Raw genomic sequence first — 17801 nt, forward strand, 5'->3', positions numbered from 1 at the left:
GATAAATCTGCAAATATCTCGGAAACGAAGAGGGCTATGGCAAAATGTTAAGAGACCTTTTTTGTAGAGAATTAAGTTTCCTACTTTTTATGTTCTATAATATTTTTTGATCAGAAGCGTAGTTTTCGAGATATATCGAGATATTTAAAAGTTCCGAAGCCGCACCAACATAATAGGGATACAGAAACACCGTGGCCCCTTTCTTTGAGATAACTCTGCACTAGTGCGAGCCGCAAATGCCACTTCCAGCTTAGCTGTGCAGAGGAAGAACAACAAGAAGAAGAAATATCTCGAAATATGTCCGTCAGGCCAGTTCCTTTGAGCTGAATCTGCACATATCTCGGAAACGAAGCGAGCTATGGCAAAATGTTAAGAGACGTTTTTTGTAGAGAATTATGTTTCCTACAATTTATGTTCTATGATATTTTTTGATCAGAAGCGTAGTTTTCGAGATATATCGAGATATTTAAAAGTTCCGAAGCCGCACCAACATAATAGGGATACAGAAACACCGTGGCCCCTTTCTTTGAGATAACTCTGCACTAGTGCGAGCCGCAAATGCCACTTCCAGCTTAGCTGTGCAGAGGAAGAACAACAAGAAGAAGAAATATCTCGAAATATGTCCGTCAGGCCCCTTCCCGTGAGATAAATCTGCAAATATCTCGGAAACGAAGCGAGCTATGGCAAAATGTTAAGAGACCTTTTTTGTAGAGAATTATGTTTCCTACAATTTATGTTCTATGATATTTTTTGATCAGAAGCGTAGTTTTCGAGATATATCGAGATATTTAAAAGTTCCGAAGCCGCACCAACATAATAGAGATACAGAAACACCGTGGCCCCTTTCTTTGAGATAACTCTGCACTAGTGCGAGCCGCAAATGCCACTTCCAGCTTAGCTGTGCAGAAGAAGAACAACAAGAAGAAGAAATATCTCGAAATATGTCCGTCAGGCCCCTTCCCTTGAGATAAATCTGCAAATATCTCGCAAACGAAGCGAGCTATGGCAAAATGTTAAGAGACCTTTTTTGTAGAGAATTAAGTTTCCTACTTTTTATGTTGTATGATATTTTTTGATCAGATGCGTAGTTCTCGAGATATATCAAGATATTTAAAAGTTTCGAAGCCGCACCAACATAATAGAGATACAGAAACACCGTGGCCCCTTTCTTTGAGATAACTCTGCACTATTGCGAGCTGCAAATGCCACTTCCAGCTTAGCTGTGCAGAGGAAGAACAACAAGAAGAAGAAATATCTCGAAATATGTCCGTCAGGCCAGTTCCTTTGAGCTGAATCGGCAAATATCTCGGAAACGAAGCGAGCTATGGCAAAATGTTCAGAGACGTTTTTTGTAGAGAATTATGTTTCCTGCAATTTATGTTCTATGATATTTTTTTATCAGAAGCGTAGTTTTCGAGATATATCGAGATATTTAAAAGTTCCGAAGCCGCACCAACATAATAGGGATACAGAAACACCGTGGCCCCTTTCTTTGAGATAACTCTGCACTAGTGCGAGCCGCAAATGCCACTTCCAGCTTAGCTGTGCAGAGGAAGAACAACAAGAAGAAGAAATATCTCGAAATATGTCCGTCAGGCCAGTTCCTTTGAGCTGAATCTGCAAATATCTCGGAAACGAAGCGAGCTATGGCAAAATGTTAAGAGACGTTTTTTGTAGAGAATTATGTTTCCTACAATTTATGTTCTATGATATTTTTTGGTCAGAAGCGTAGTTTTCGAGATATATCGAGATATTTAAAAGTTCAGAAGCCGCACCAACATAATAGGGATACAGAAACACCGTGGCCCCTTTCTTTGAGATAACTCTGCACTATTGCGAGCTGCAAATGCCACCTCCAGCTTAGCTGTGCAGAGGAAGAACAACAAGAAGAAGAAATATCTCGAAATATGTCCGTCAGGCCAGTTCCTTTGAGCTGAATCGGCAAATATCTCGGAAACGAAGCGAGCTATGGCAAAATGTTAAGAGACGTTTTTTGTAGAGAATTATGTTTCCTACAATTTATGTTCTATGATATTTTTTGATCAGAAGCGTAGTTTTCGAGATATATCGAGATATTTAAAAGTTCCGAAGCCGCACCAACATAATAGGGATACAGAAACACCGTGGCCCCTTTCTTTGAGATAACTCTGCACTATTGCGAGCTGTAAATGCCACTTCCAGCTTAGCTGTGCAGAAGAAGAACAACAAGAAGAAGAAATATCTCGAAATATGTCCGTCAGGCCCCTTCCCTTGAGATAAATCTGCAAATATCTCGGAAACGAAGCGAGCTATGGCAAAATGTTAAGAGACCTTTTTTGTAGAGAATTAAGTTTCCTACTTTTTATCCTCTATCATATTTTTTGATCAGATGCGTAGTTCTCGAGATATATCAAGATATTTAAAAGTTCCGAAGCCGCACCAACATAATAGAGATACAGAAACACCGTGGCCCCTTTCGTTGAGATAACTCTGCACTAGTGCGAGCCGCAAATGCCACTTCCAGCTTAGCTGTGCAGAAGAAGAACAACAAGAAGAAGAAATATCTCGAAATATGTCCGTCAGGCCCCTTCCCTTGAGATAAATCTGCACATATCTCGGAAACGAAGCGAGCTATGGCAAAATGTTAAGAGACCTTTCTTGTAGAGAATTAAGTTTCCTACTTTTTATGTTCTATGATATTTTTTGATCAGATGCGTAGTTCTCGAGATATATCAAGATATTTAAAAGTTCCGAAGCCGCACCAACATAATAGAGATACAGAAACGCCGTGGCCCCTTTCTTTGAGATAACTCTGCACTATTGCGAGCTGCAAATGCCACTTCCAGCTTAGCTGTGCAGAGGAAGAACAACAAGAAGAAGAAATATCTCGAAATATGTCCGTCAGGCCAGTTCCTTTGAGATGAATCTGCAAATATCTCGGAAACGAAGCGAGCTATGGCAAAATGTTAAGAGACGTTTTTTATAGAGAATTATGTTTCCTACAATTTATGTTCTATGATATTTTTTGATCAGAAGCGTGGTTTTCGAGATACATCGAGAAATTTAAAAGTTCCGAAGCCGCACCAACATAATAGAGATACAGAAACACCGCGGCCCCTTTCTTTGAGATAACTCTGCACTAGTGCGAGCCGCAAATGCCACTTCCAGCTTAGCTGTGCAGAAGAAGAACAACAAGAAGAAGAAATATCTCGAAATATGTCCGTCAGGCCCCTTCCCTTGAGATAAATCTGCAAATATCTCGGAAACGAAGCGACCTATGGCAAAATGTTAAGAGACCTTTTTTGTAGAGAATTAGGTTTCCTACTTTTTATGTTCTATGATATTTTTTGATCAGATGCGTAGTTCTCGAGATATATCAAGATATTTAAAAGTTCCGAAGCCGCACCAACATAATAGAGATACAGAAACACCGTGGCCCCTTTCTTTGAGATAACTCTGCACTAGTGCGAGCAGCAAATGCCACTTCCAGCTTAGCTGTGCAGAAGAAGAACAACAAGAAGAAGAAATATCTCGAAATATGTCCGTCAGGCTCCTTCCCTTGAGATAAATCTGCAAATATCTCGGAAACCAAGCGAGCTATGGCAAAATGTTAAGAGACCTTTTTTGTAGAGAATTAAGTTTCCTACTTTTTATGTTCTATGATATTTTTTGATCAGATGCGTAGTTCTCGAGATATATCAAGATATTTAAAAGTTCCGAAGCCGCACCAACATAATAGAGATACAGAAACGCCGTGGCCCCTTTCTTTGAGATAACTCTGCACTATTGCGAGCTGCAAATGCCACTTCCAGCTTAGCTGTGCAGAGGAAGAACAACAAGAAGAAGAAATATCTCGAAATATGTCCGTCAGGCCAGTTCCTTTGAGATGAATCTGCAAATATCTCGGAAACGAAGCGAGCTATGGCAAAATGTTAGGAGACGTTTTTTATAGAGAATTATGTTTCCTACAATTTATGTTCTATGATATTTTTTGATCAGAAGCGTAGTTTTCGAGATACATCGAGATATTTAAAAGTTCCGAAGCCGCACCAACATAATAGAGATACAGAAACACCGCGGCCCCTTTCTTTGAGATAACTCTGCACTAGTGCGAGCCGCAAATGCCACTTCCAGCTTAGCTGTGCAGAAGAAGAACAACAAGAAGAAGAAATATCTCGAAATATGTCCGTCAGGCCCCTTCCCTTGAGATAAATCTGCAAATATCTCGGAAACGAAGAGAGCTATGGCAAAATGTTAAGAGACCTTTTTTGTAGAGAATTAAGTTTCCTACTTTTTATGTTCTATGATATTTTTTGATCAGATGCGTAGTTCTCGAGATATATCAAGATATTTAAAAGTTCCGAAGCCGCACCAACATAATAGAGATACAGAAACACCGTGGCCCCTTTCTTTGAGATAACTCTGCACTATTGCGAGCTGTAAATGCCACTTCCAGCTTAGCTGTGCAGAAGAAGAACAACAACAAGAAGAAATATCTCGAAATATGTCCGTCAGGCCCCTTCCCTTGAGATATATCTGCAAATATCTCGGAAACGAAGCGAGCTATGGCAAAATGTTGAGAGACCTTTTTTGTAGAGAATTATGTTTCCTACAATTTATGTTCTATGATATTTTTTGATCAGAAGCGTAGTTTTCGAGATATATCGAGATATTTAAAAGTTCCGAAGCCGCACCAACATAATAGAGATACAGAAACACCGTGGCCCGTTGAGATAACTCTGCACTAGTGCGAGCCGCAAATGCCACTTCCAGCTTAGCTGTGCAGAAGAAGAACAACAAGAAGAAGAAATATCTCGAAATATGTCCGTCAGGCCCCTTCCCTTGAGATAAATCTGCAAATATCTCGGAAACGAAGCGACCTATGGCAAAATGTTAAGAGACATTTTTTGTAGAGAATTAGGTTTCCTACTTTTTATGTTCTATGATATTTTTTGATCAGATGCGTAGTTCTCGAGATATATCAAGATATTTAAAAGTTCCGAAGCCGCACCAACATAATAGAGATACAGAAACACCGTGGCCCCTTTCTTTGAGATAACTCTGCACTAGTGCGAGCAGCAAATGCCACTTCCAGCTTAGCTGTGCAGAAGAAGAACAACAAGAAGAAGAAATATCTCGAAATATGTCCGTCAGGCTCCTTCCCTTGAGATAAATCTGCAAATATCTCGGAAACCAAGCGAGCTATGGCAAAATGTTAAGAGACCTTTTTTGTAGAGAATTAAGTTTCCTACTTTTTATGTTCTATGATATTTTTTGATCAGATGCGTAGTTCTCGAGATATATCAAGATATTTAAAAGTTCCGAAGCCGCACCAACATAATAGAGATACAGAAACACCGTGGCCCCTTTCTTTGAGATAACTCTGCACTATTGCGAGCTGTAAATGCCACTTCCAGCTTAGCTGTGCAGAAGAAGAACAACAAGAAGAAGAAATATCTCGAAATATGTCCGTCAGGCCGCTTCCCTTGAGATAAATCTGCAAATATCTCGGAAACGAAGCGAGCTATGGCAAAATGTTAAGAGACCTTTTTTGTAGAGAATTAAGTTTCCTACTTTTTATGTTCTATGATATTTTTTGATCAGACGCGTAGTTTTCGAGATATATCGAGATATTTAAAAGTTCCAAAGCCGCACCAACATAATAGGGATACAGAAACACCGTGGCCCCTTTCTTTGAGATAACTCTGCACTATTGCGAGCTGGAAATGCCACTTCCAGTTTAGCTGTGCAGAAGAAGGACAACAAGAAGAAGAAATATCTCGAAATATGTCCGTTAGGCCCCTTCCCTTGAGATAAATCTGCAAATATCTCGGAAACGAAGCGACCTATCGCAAAATGTTAAGAGACCTTTTTTGTAGAGAATTAAGTTTCCTACTTTTTATGTTCTATGATATTTTTTGATCAGATGCGTAGTTCTCGAGATATATCAAGATATTTAAAAGTTCCGAAGCCGCACCAACATAATAGAGATACAGAAACACCGTGGCCCCTTTCTTTGAGATAACTCTGCACTATTGCGAGCTGTAAATGCCACTTCCAGCTTAGCTGTGCAGAAGAAGAACAACAAGAAGAAGAAATATCTCGAAATATGTCCGTCAGGCCCCTTCCCTTGAGATAAATCTGCAAATATCTCGGAAACGAAGCGAGCTATGGCAAAATGTTAAGAGACCTTTTTTGTAGAGAATTAAGTTTCCTACTTTTTATGTTCTATGATATTTTTTGATCAGATGCGTAGTTCTCGAGATATATCAAGATATTTAAAAGTTCCGAAGCCGCACCAACATAATAGAGATACAGAAACACCGTGGCCCCTTTCTTTGAGATAACTCTGCACTATTCCGAGCTGCAAATGCCACTTCCAGCTTAGCTGTGCAGAAGAAGAACAACAAGAAGAAGAAATATCTCGAAATATGTCCGTCAGGCCCTTCCCTTGAGATAAATCTGCAAATATCTCGGAAACGAAGAGGGCTATGGCAAAATGTTAAGAGACCTTTTTTGTAGAGAATTAAGTTTCCTACTTTTCATGTTCTACGATATTTTTTGATCAGATGCGTAGTTCTCGAGATATATCAAGATATTTAAAAGTTCCGAAGCCGCACCAACATAATAGAGATACAGAAACACCGTGGCCCCTTTCTTTGAGATAACTCTGCACTAGTGCGAGCCGCAAATGCCACTTCCAGCTTAGCTGTGCAGAAGAAGAACAACAAGAAGAAGAAATATCTCGAAATATGTCCGTCAGGCCCCTTCCCTTGAGATAAATCTGCAAATATCTCGGAAACGAAGCGAGCTATGGCAAAATGTTAAGAGACCTTTTTTGTAGAGAATTAAGTTTCCTACTTTTTATGTTCTATGATATTTTTTGATCAGATGCGTAGTTTTCGAGATATATCGAGATATTTAAAAGTTCCGAAGCCGCACCAACATAATAGGGATACAGAAACACCGTGGCCCCTTTCTTTGAGATAACTCTGCACTATTGCGAGCTGGAAATGCCACTTCCAGTTTAGCTGTGCAGAAGAAGGACAACAAGAAGAAGAAATATCTCGAAATATGTCCGTTAGGCCCCTTCCCTTGAGATAAATCTGCAAATATCTCGGAAACGAAGCGACCTATCGCAAAATGTTAAGAGACCTTTTTTGTAGAGAATTATGTTTCCTACAATTTATGTTCTATGATATTTTTTGATCAGAAGCGTAGTTTTCGAGATATATCGAGATATTTAAAAGTTCCGAAGCCGCACCAACATAATAGGGATACAGAAACACCGTGGCCCCTTTCTTTGAGATAACTCTGCACTAGTGCGAGCCGCAAATGCCACTTCCAGCTTAGCTGTGCAGAAGAAGAACAACCAGAAGAAGAAATATCTCGAAATATTTCCGTTAGGCTCCTTCCCTTGAGATAAATCTGCAAATATCTCGGAAACGAAGCGACCTATGGCAAAATGTTCAGAGACCTTTTTTGTAGAGAATTAAGTTTCCTACTTTTCATGTTCTATGATATTTTTTGAGCAGATGCGTAGTTCTCGAGATATATCAAGATATTTAAAAGTTCCGAAGCCGCACCAACGTAATAGAGATACAGAAACACCGTGGCCCCTTTCTTTGAGATAACTCTGCACTATTGCGAGCTGTAAATGCCACTTCCAGCTTAGCTGTGCAGAAGAAGAACAACAAGAAGAAGAAATATCTCGAAATATGTCCATCAGGACCCTTCCCTTGAGATAAATCTGCAAATATCTCGGAAACGAAATGAGCTATGGCAAAATGTTAAGAGACCTTTTTTGTAGAGAATTATGTTTCCTACAATTTATGTTCTATGATATTTTTTGATCAGAAGCGTAGTTTTCGAGATATATCGAGATATGTAAAAGTTCCGAAGCCGCACCAACATAATAGAGATACAGAAACACCGTGGCCCCTTTCTTTGGGATAACTCTGCACTCTTGCGAGCTGGAAATGCCACTTCCAGCTTAGCTGTGCAGAAGAAGAACAACAAGAAGAAGAAATATCTCGAAATATGTCCGTCAGGCCAGTTCCTTTGAGCTGAATCTGCAAATATCTCGGAAACGAAACGAGCTATGGCAAAATGTTAAGAGACGTTTTTTGTAGAGAATTATGTTTCCTACAATTTATGTTCTATGATATTTTTTGATCAGAAGCGTAGTTTTCGAGATATATCGAGATATTTAAAAGTTCCGAAGACGCACCAACATAATAGAGATACAGAAACACCGTGGCCCCTTTCTTTGAGATAACTCTGCACTATTGCGAGCTGTAAATGCCACTTCCAGCTTAGCTGTGCAGAAGAAGAACAACAAGAAGAAGAAATATCTCGAAATATGTCCGTCAGGCCCGTTCCTTTGAGCTGAATCTGCAAATATCTCGGAAACGAAGCGAGCTATGGCAAAATGTTAAGAGACGTTTTTTGTAGAGAATTATCTTTCCTACAATTTATGTTCTATGATATTTTTTGATCAGAAGCGTAGTTTTCGAGATATATCGAGATATTTAAAAGTTCCGAAGCCGCACCAACATAATAGAGATACAGAAACACCGTGGCCCCTTTCTTTGAGATAACTCTGCACTAGTGCGAGCCGCAAATGCCACTTCCAGCTTAGCTGTGCAGAAGAAGAACAACCAGAAGAAGAAATATCTCGAAATATTTCCGTTAGGCTCCTTCCCTTGAGATAAATCTGCAAATATCTCGGAAACGAAGCGACCTATGGCAAAATGTTCAGAGACCTTTTTTGTAGAGAATTAAGTTTCCTACTTTTTATGTTCTATGATATTTTTTGATCAGATGCGCAGTTCTCGAGATATATCAAGATATTTAAAAGTTCCGAAGCCGCACCAACATAATAGAGATACAGAAACACCGTGGCCCCTTTCTTTGAGATAACTCTGCACTATTGCGAGCTGCAAATGCCACTTCCAGCTTAGCTGTGCAGAGGAAGAACAACAAGAAGAAGAAGTATCTCGAAATATGTCCGTCAGGCCCGTTCCTTTGAGCTGAATCTGCAAATATCTCGGAAACGAAGCGAGCTATGGCAAAATGTTAAGAGACGTTTTTTGTAGAGAATTATCTTTCCTACAATTTATGTTCTATGATATTTTTTGATCAGAAGCGTAGTTTTCGAGATATATCGAGATATTTAAAAGTTCCGAAGCCGCACCAACATAATAGAGATACAGAAACACCGTGGCCCCTTTCTTTGAGATAACTCTGCACTAGTGCGAGCCGCAAATGCCACTTCCAGCTTATCTGTGCAGAAGAAGAACAACAAGAAGAAGAAATATCTCGAAATATGTCCGACAGGCCCCTTCCCTTGAGATAAATCTGCAAATATCTCGGAAACGAAGCGAGCTATGGCGAAATGTTAAGAGACCTTTTTTGTAGAGAATTAAGTTTCCTACTTTTTATCTTCTACGATATTCTTTGATCAGATGCGTAGTTCTCGAGATATATCAAGATATTTAAAAGTTCCGAAGCCGCACCAACATAATAGAGATACAGAAACACCGTGGCCCCTCTCTTTGAGATAACTCTGCACTATTGCGAGCTGCAAATGCCACTTCCAGCTTAGCTGTGCAGAAGAAGAACAACAAGAAGAAGAAATATCTCGAAATATGTCCATCAGGCCAGTTCCTTTGAGCTGAATCTGCAAATATCTCGGAAACGAAGCGAGCTATGGCAAAATGTTAAGAGACCTTTTTTGTAGAGAATTAAGTTTCCTACTTTTTATGTTCTATGATATTTTTTGATCAGAAGCGTAGTTTTCGAGATATATCGAGATATTTAAAAGTTCCGAAGACGCACCAACATAATAGAGATACAGAAACACCGTGGCCCCTTTCTTTGAGATAACTGTGCACTAGTGCGAGCCGCAAATGCCACTTCCAGCTTAGCTGTGCAGAAGAAGAACAACAAGAAGAAGAAATATCTCGAAATATGTCCGTCAGGCCAGTTCCTTTGAGCTGAATCTGCAAATATCTCGGAAACGAAGCGAGCTATGGCAAAATGTTAAGAGACGTTTTTTGTAGAGAATTATGTTTCCTACAATTTATGTTCTATGATATTTTTTGATCAGAAGCGTAGTTTTCGAGATATATCGAGATATTTAAAAGTTCCGAAGACGCACCAACATAGTAGAGATACAGAAACACCGTGGCCCCTTCTTTGAGATAACTGTGCACTAGTGCGAGCCGCAAATGCCACTTCCAGCTTAGCTGTGCAGAAGAAGAACAACAAGAAGAAGAAATATCTCGAAATATGTCCGTCAGGCCCATTCCCTTGAGATAAATCTGCAAATATCTCGGAAACGAAGCGAGCTATGGCAAAATGTTAAGAGACCTTTTGTGTAGAGAATTACGTTTCCTACTTTTTATGTTCTATGATATTTTTTGATCAGATGCGTAGTTCTCGAGATATATCAAGATATTTAAAAGTTCCGAAGCCGCAACAACATAATAGAGATACAGAAACACCGTGGCCCCTTTCTTTGAGATAACTCTGCACTATTGCGAGCTGCAAATGCCACTTCCAGCTTAGCTGTGCAGAGGAAGAACAACAAGAAGAAGAAATATCTCGAAATATGTCCGTCAGGCCCCTTCCCTTGAGATATATCTGCAAATATCTCGGAAACGAAGAGAGCTACGGCAAAATGTTAAGAGACCTTTTTTGTAGAGAATTAAGTTTCCTACTTTTCATGTTCTATGATATTTTTTGAGCAGATGCGTAGTTCTCGAGATATATCAAGATATTTAAAAGTTCCGAAGCCGCACCAACGTAATAGAGATACAGAAACACCGTGGCCCCTTTCTTTGAGATAACTCTGCACTATTGCGAGCTGTAAATGCCACTTCCAGCTTAGCTGTGCAGAAGAAGAACAACAAGAAGAAGAAATATCTCGAAATATGTCCATCAGGACCCTTCCCTTGAGATAAATCTGCAAATATCTCGGAAACGAAATGAGCTATGGCAAAATGTTAAGAGACCTTTTTTGTAGAGAATTATGTTTCCTACAATTTATGTTCTATGATATTTTTTGATCAGAAGCGTAGTTTTCGAGATATATCGAGATATGTAAAAGTTCCGAAGCCGCACCAACATAATAGAGATACAGAAACACCGTGGCCCCTTTCTTTGGGATAACTCTGCACTCTTGCGAGCTGCAAATGCCACTTCCAGCTTAGCTGTGCAGAAGAAGAACAACAAGAAGAAGAAATATCTCGAAATATGTCCGTCAGGCCAGTTCCTTTGAGCTGAATCTGCAAATATCTCGGAAACGAAACGAGCTATGGCAAAATGTTAAGAGACGTTTTTTGTAGAGAATTATGTTTCCTACAATTTATGTTCTATGATATTTTTTGATCAGAAGCGTAGTTTTCGAGATATATCGAGATATTTAAAAGTTCCGAAGACGCACCAACATAATAGAGATACAGAAACACCGTGGCCCCTTTCTTTGAGATAACTCTGCACTATTGCGAGCTGTAAATGCCACTTCCAGCTTAGCTGTGCAGAAGAAGAACAACAAGAAGAAGAAATATCTCGAAATATGTCCGTCAGGCCCGTTCCTTTGAGCTGAATCTGCAAATATCTCGGAAACGAAGCGAGCTATGGCAAAATGTTAAGAGACGTTTTTTGTAGAGAATTATCTTTCCTACAATTTATGTTCTATGATATTTTTTGATCAGAAGCGTAGTTTTCGAGATATATCGAGATATTTAAAAGTTCCGAAGCCGCACCAACATAATAGAGATACAGAAACACCGTGGCCCCTTTCTTTGAGATAACTCTGCACTAGTGCGAGCCGCAAATGCCACTTCCAGCTTAGCTGTGCAGAAGAAGAACAACCAGAAGAAGAAATATCTCGAAATATTTCCGTTAGGCTCCTTCCCTTGAGATAAATCTGCAAATATCTCGGAAACGAAGCGACCTATGGCAAAATGTTCAGAGACCTTTTTTGTAGAGAATTAAGTTTCCTACTTTTTATGTTCTATGATATTTTTTGATCAGATGCGCAGTTCTCGAGATATATCAAGATATTTAAAAGTTCCGAAGCCGCACCAACATAATAGAGATACAGAAACACCGTGGCCCCTTTCTTTGAGATAACTCTGCACTATTGCGAGCTGCAAATGCCACTTCCAGCTTAGCTGTGCAGAGGAAGAACAACAAGAAGAAGAAGTATCTCGAAATATGTCCGTCAGGCCCGTTCCTTTGAGCTGAATCTGCAAATATCTCGGAAACGAAGCGAGCTATGGCAAAATGTTAAGAGACGTTTTTTGTAGAGAATTATCTTTCCTACAATTTATGTTCTATGATATTTTTTGATCAGAAGCGTAGTTTTCGAGATATATCGAGATATTTAAAAGTTCCGAAGCCGCACCAACATAATAGAGATACAGAAACACCGTGGCCCCTTTCTTTGAGATAACTCTGCACTAGTGCGAGCCGCAAATGCCACTTCCAGCTTAGCTGTGCAGAAGAAGAACAACCAGAAGAAGAAATATCTCGAAATATTTCCGTTAGGCTCCTTCCCTTGAGATAAATCTGCAAATATCTCGGAAACGAAGCGACCTATGGCAAAATGTTCAGAGACCTTTTTTGTAGAGAATTAAGTTTCCTACTTTTTATGTTCTATGATATTTTTTGATCAGATGCGTAGTTCTCGAGATATATCAAGATATTTAAAAGTTCCGAAGCCGCACCAACATAATAGAGATACAGAAACACCGTGGCCCCTTTCTTTGAGATAACTCTGCACTATTGCGAGCTGCAAATGCCACTTCCAGCTTAGCTGTGCAGAGGAAGAACAACAAGAAGAAGAAGTATCTCGAAATATGTCCGTCAGGCCCGTTCCTTTGAGCTGAATCTGCAAATATCTCGGAAACGAAGCGAGCTATGGCAAAATGTTAAGAGACGTTTTTTGTAGAGAATTATCTTTCCTACAATTTATGTTCTATGATATTTTTTGAGCAGATGCGTAGTTTTCGAGATATATCGAGATATTTAAAAGTTCCGAAGCCGCACCAACATAATAGGGATACAGAAACACCGTGGCCCCTTTCTTTGAGATAACTCTGCACTAGTGCGAGCCGCAAATGCCACTTCCAGCTTAGCTGTGCAGAAGAAGAACAACCAGAAGAAGAAATATCTCGAAATATTTCCGTTAGGCTCCTTCCCTTGAGATAAATCTGCAAATATCTCGGAAACGAAGCGACCTATGGCAAAATGTTCAGAGACCTTTTTTGTAGAGAATTAAGTTTCCTACTTTTTATGTTCTATGATATTTTTTGATCAGATGCGTAGTTCTCGGGATATATCAAGATATTTAAAAGTTCCGAAGCCGCACCAACATAATAGAGATACAGAAACACCGTGGCCCCTCTCTTTGAGATAACTCTGCACTATTGCGAGCTGCAAATGCCACTTCCAGCTTAGCTGTGCAGAAGAAGAACAACAAGAAAAAGAAATATCTCGAAATATGTCCGTCAGGCCAGTTCCTTTGAGCTGAATCTGCAAATATCTCGGAAACGAAGCGAGCTATGGCAAAATGTTAAGAGACCTTTTTTGTAGAGAATTATGTTTCCTACAATTTATGTTCTATGATATTTTTTGATCAGAAGCGTAGTTTTCGAGATATATCGAGATATTTAAAAGTTCCGAAGCCGCACCAACATAATAGAGATACAGAAACACCGTGGCCCCTTTCTTTGAGATAACTCTGCACTAGTGCGAGCTGCAAATGCCACTTCCAGCTTAGCTGTGCAGAAGAAGAACAACAAGAAGAAGAAATATCTCGAAATATGTCCATCAGGACCCTTCCCTTGAGATAAATCTGCAAATATCTCGGAAACGAAATGAGCTATGGCAAAATGTTAAGAGACCTTTTTTGTAGAGAATTATGTTTCCTACAATTTATGTTCTATGATATTTTTTGATCAGAAGCGTAGTTTTCGAGATATATCGAGATATGTAAAAGTTCCGAAGCCGCACCAACATAATAGAGATACAGAAACACCGTGGCCCCTTTCTTTGGGATAACTCTGCACTCTTGCGAGCTGCAAATGCCACTTCCAGCTTAGCTGTGCAGAAGAAGAACAACAAGAAGAAGAAATATCTCGAAATATGTCCGTCAGGCCAGTTCCTTTGAGCTGAATCTGCAAATATCTCGGAAACGAAACGAGCTATGGCAAAATGTTAAGAGACGTTTTTTGTAGAGAATTATGTTTCCTACAATTTATGTTCTATGATATTTTTTGATCAGAAGCGTAGTTTTCGAGATATATCGAGATAGTTTAAAAGTTCCGAAGACGCACCAACATAATAGAGATACAGAAACACCGTGGCCCCTTTCTTTGAGATAACTCTGCACTAGTGCGAGCCGCAAATGCCACTTCCAGCTTAGCTGTGCAGAAGAAGAACAACAAGAAGAAGAAATATCTCGAAATATGTCCGTCAGGCCAGTTCCTTTGAGATATATCTGCAAATATCTCGGAAACGAAGAGAGCTATGGCAAAATGTTAAGAGACCTTTTTTGTAGAGAATTAAGTTTCCTACTTTTCATGTTCTATGATATTTTTTGATCGGATGCGTAGTTCTCGAGATATATCAAGATATTTAAAAGTTCCGAAGCCGCACCAACATAATAGAGATACAGAAACACCGTGGCCCCTTTCTTTGAGATAACTCTGCACTATTGCGAGCTGTAAATGCCACTTCCAGCTTAGCTGTGCAGAAGAAGAACAACAAGAAGAAGAAATATCTCGAAATATGCCCGTTAGGCCCCTTCCCTTGAGATATATCTGCAAATATCTCGGAAACGAAGCGAGCTATGGCAAAATGTTAAGAGACCTTTTTTGTAGAGAATTAAGTTTCCTACTTTTTATCTTCTATGATATTTTTTGATCAGATGCGTAGTTCTCGAGATATATCAAGATATTTAAAAGTTCCGAAGCCGCACCAACATAATAGAGATACAGAAACACCGTGGCCCCTCTCTTTGAGATAACTCTGCACTATTGCGAGCTGCAAATGCCACTTCCAGCTTAGCTGTGCAGAAGAAGAACAACAAGAAGAAGAAATATCTCGAAATATGTCCGTCAGGCCAGTTCCTTTGAGCTGAATCTGCAAATATCTCGGAAACGAAGCGAGCTATGGCAAAATGTTAAGAGACCTTTTTTGTAGAGAATTAAGTTTCCTACTTTTTATGTTCTATGATATTTTTTGATCAGAAGCGGAGTTTTCGAGATATATCGAGATATTTAAAAGTTCCGAAGCCGCACCAACATAATAGAGATACAGAAACACCGTGGCCCCTTTCTTTGAGATAACTCTGCACTAGTGCGAGCTGCAAATGCCACTTCCAGCTTAGCTGTGCAGAAGAAGAACAACAAGAAGAAGAAATATCTCGAAATATGTCCATCAGGACCCTTCCCTTGAGATAAATCTGCAAATATCTCGGAAACGAAATGAGCTATGGCAAAATGTTAAGAGACCTTTTTTGTAGAGAATTATGTTTCCTACAATTTATGTTCTATGATATTTTTTGATCAGAAGCGTAGTTTTCGAGATATATCGAGATATGTAAAAGTTCCGAAGCCGCACCAACATAATAGAGATACAGAAACACCGTGGCCCCTTTCTTTGGGATAACTCTGCACTCTTGCGAGCTGCAAATGCCACTTCCAGCTTAGCTGTGCAGAAGAAGAACAACAAGAAGAAGAAATATCTCGAAATATGTCCGTCAGGCCAGTTCCTTTGAGCTGAATCTGCAAATATCTCGGAAACGAAACGAGCTATGGCAAAATGTTAAGAGACGTTTTTTGTAGAGAATTATGTTTCCTACAATTTATGTTCTATGATATTTTTTGATCAGAAGCGTAGTTTTCGAGATATATCGAGATATTTAAAAGTTCCGAAGACGCACCAACATAATAGAGATACAGAAACACCGTGGCCCCTTTCTTTGAGATAACTCTGCACTAGTGCGAGCCGCAAATGCCACTTCCAGCTTAGCTGTGCAGAAGAAGAACAACAAGAAGAAGAAATATCTCGAAATATGTCCGTCAGGCCCCTTCCCTTGAGATATATCTGCAAATATCTCGGAAACGAAGAGAGCTATGGCAAAATGTTAAGAGACCTTTTTTGTAGAGAATTAAGTTTCCTACTTTTCATGTTCTATGATATTTTTTGATCGGATGCGTAGTTCTCGAGATATATCAAGATATTTAAAAGTTCCGAAGCCGCACCAACATAATAGAGATACAGAAACACCGTGGCCCCTCTCTTTGAGATAACTCTGCACTATTGCGAGCTGCAAATGCCACTTCCAGCTTAGCTGTGCAGAAGAAGAACAACAAGAAGAAGAAATATCTCGAAATATGTCCGTCAGGCCAGTTCCTTTGAGCTGAATCTGCAAATATCTCGGAAACGAAGCGAGCTATGGCAAAACGTTAAGAGACCTTTTTTGTAGAGAATTAAGTTTCCTACTTTTTATGTTCTATGATATTTTTTGATCAGAAGCGTAGTTTTCGAGATATATCGAGATATTTAAAAGTTCCGAAGACGCACCAACATAATAGAGATACAGAAACACCGTGGCCCCTTTCTTTGAGATAACTGTGCACTAGTGCGAGCCGCAAATGCCACTTCCAGCTTAGCTGTGCAGAAGAAGAACAACAAGAAGAAGAAATATCTCGAAATATGTCCGTCAGGCCAGTTCCTTTGAGCTGAATCTGCAAATATCTCGGAAACGAAGCGAGCTATGGCAAAATGTTAAGAGACGTTTTTTGTAGAGAATTATGTTTCCTACAATTTATGTTCTATGATATTTTTTGATCAGATGCGTAGTTCTGGAGATATATCAAGATATTTAAAAGTTCCGAAGACGCACCAACATAGTAGAGATACAGAAACACCGTGGCCCCTTCTTTGAGATAACTGTGCACTAGTGCGAGCCGCAAATGCCACTTCCAGCTTAGCTGTGCAGAAGAAGAACATCAAGAAGAAGAAATATCTCGAAATATGTCCGTCAGGCCCCTTCCCTTGAGATAAATCTGCAAATATCTCGGAAACGAAGCGAGCTATGGCAAAATGTTAAGAGACGTTTTTTGTAGAGAATTATGTTTCCTACAATTTATGTTCTATGATATTTTTTGATCAGAAGCGTAGTTTTCGAGATATATCGAGATATTTAAAAGTTCCGAAGACGCACCAACATAGTAGAGATACAGAAACACCGTGGCCCCTTTCTTTGAGATAACTCTGCACTAGTGCGAGCCGCAAATGCCACTTCCAGCTTAGCTGTGCAGAAGAAGAACAACAAGAAGAAGAAATATCTCGAAATATGTCCGTCAGGCCCCTTCCCTTGAGATATATCTGCAAATATCTCGGAAACGAAGAGAGCTATGGCAAAATGTTAAGAGACCTTTTTTGTAGAGAATTAAGTTTCCTACTTTTCATGTTCTATGATATTTTTTGATCGGATGCGTAGTTCTCGAGATATATCAAGATATTTAAAAGTTCCGAAGCCGCACCAACATAATAGAGATACAGAAACACCGTGGCCCCTTTCTTTGAGATAACTCTGCACTATTGCGAGCTGTAAATGCCACTTCCAGGTTAGCTGTGCAGAAGAAGAACAACAAGAAGAAGAAATATCTCGAAATATGCCCGTTAGGCCCCTTCCCTTGAGATAAATCTGCAAATATCTCGGAAACGAAGCGACCTATGGCAAAATGTTCAGAGACCTTTTTTGTAGAGAATTAAGTTTCCTACTTTTTATCTTCTAT

This window comes from Osmia lignaria, unplaced genomic scaffold (genome assembly GCF_051020975.1).
Source record: "Osmia lignaria lignaria isolate PbOS001 unplaced genomic scaffold, iyOsmLign1 scaffold0007, whole genome shotgun sequence".
Taxonomy (NCBI): domain Eukaryota; kingdom Metazoa; phylum Arthropoda; class Insecta; order Hymenoptera; family Megachilidae; genus Osmia; species Osmia lignaria.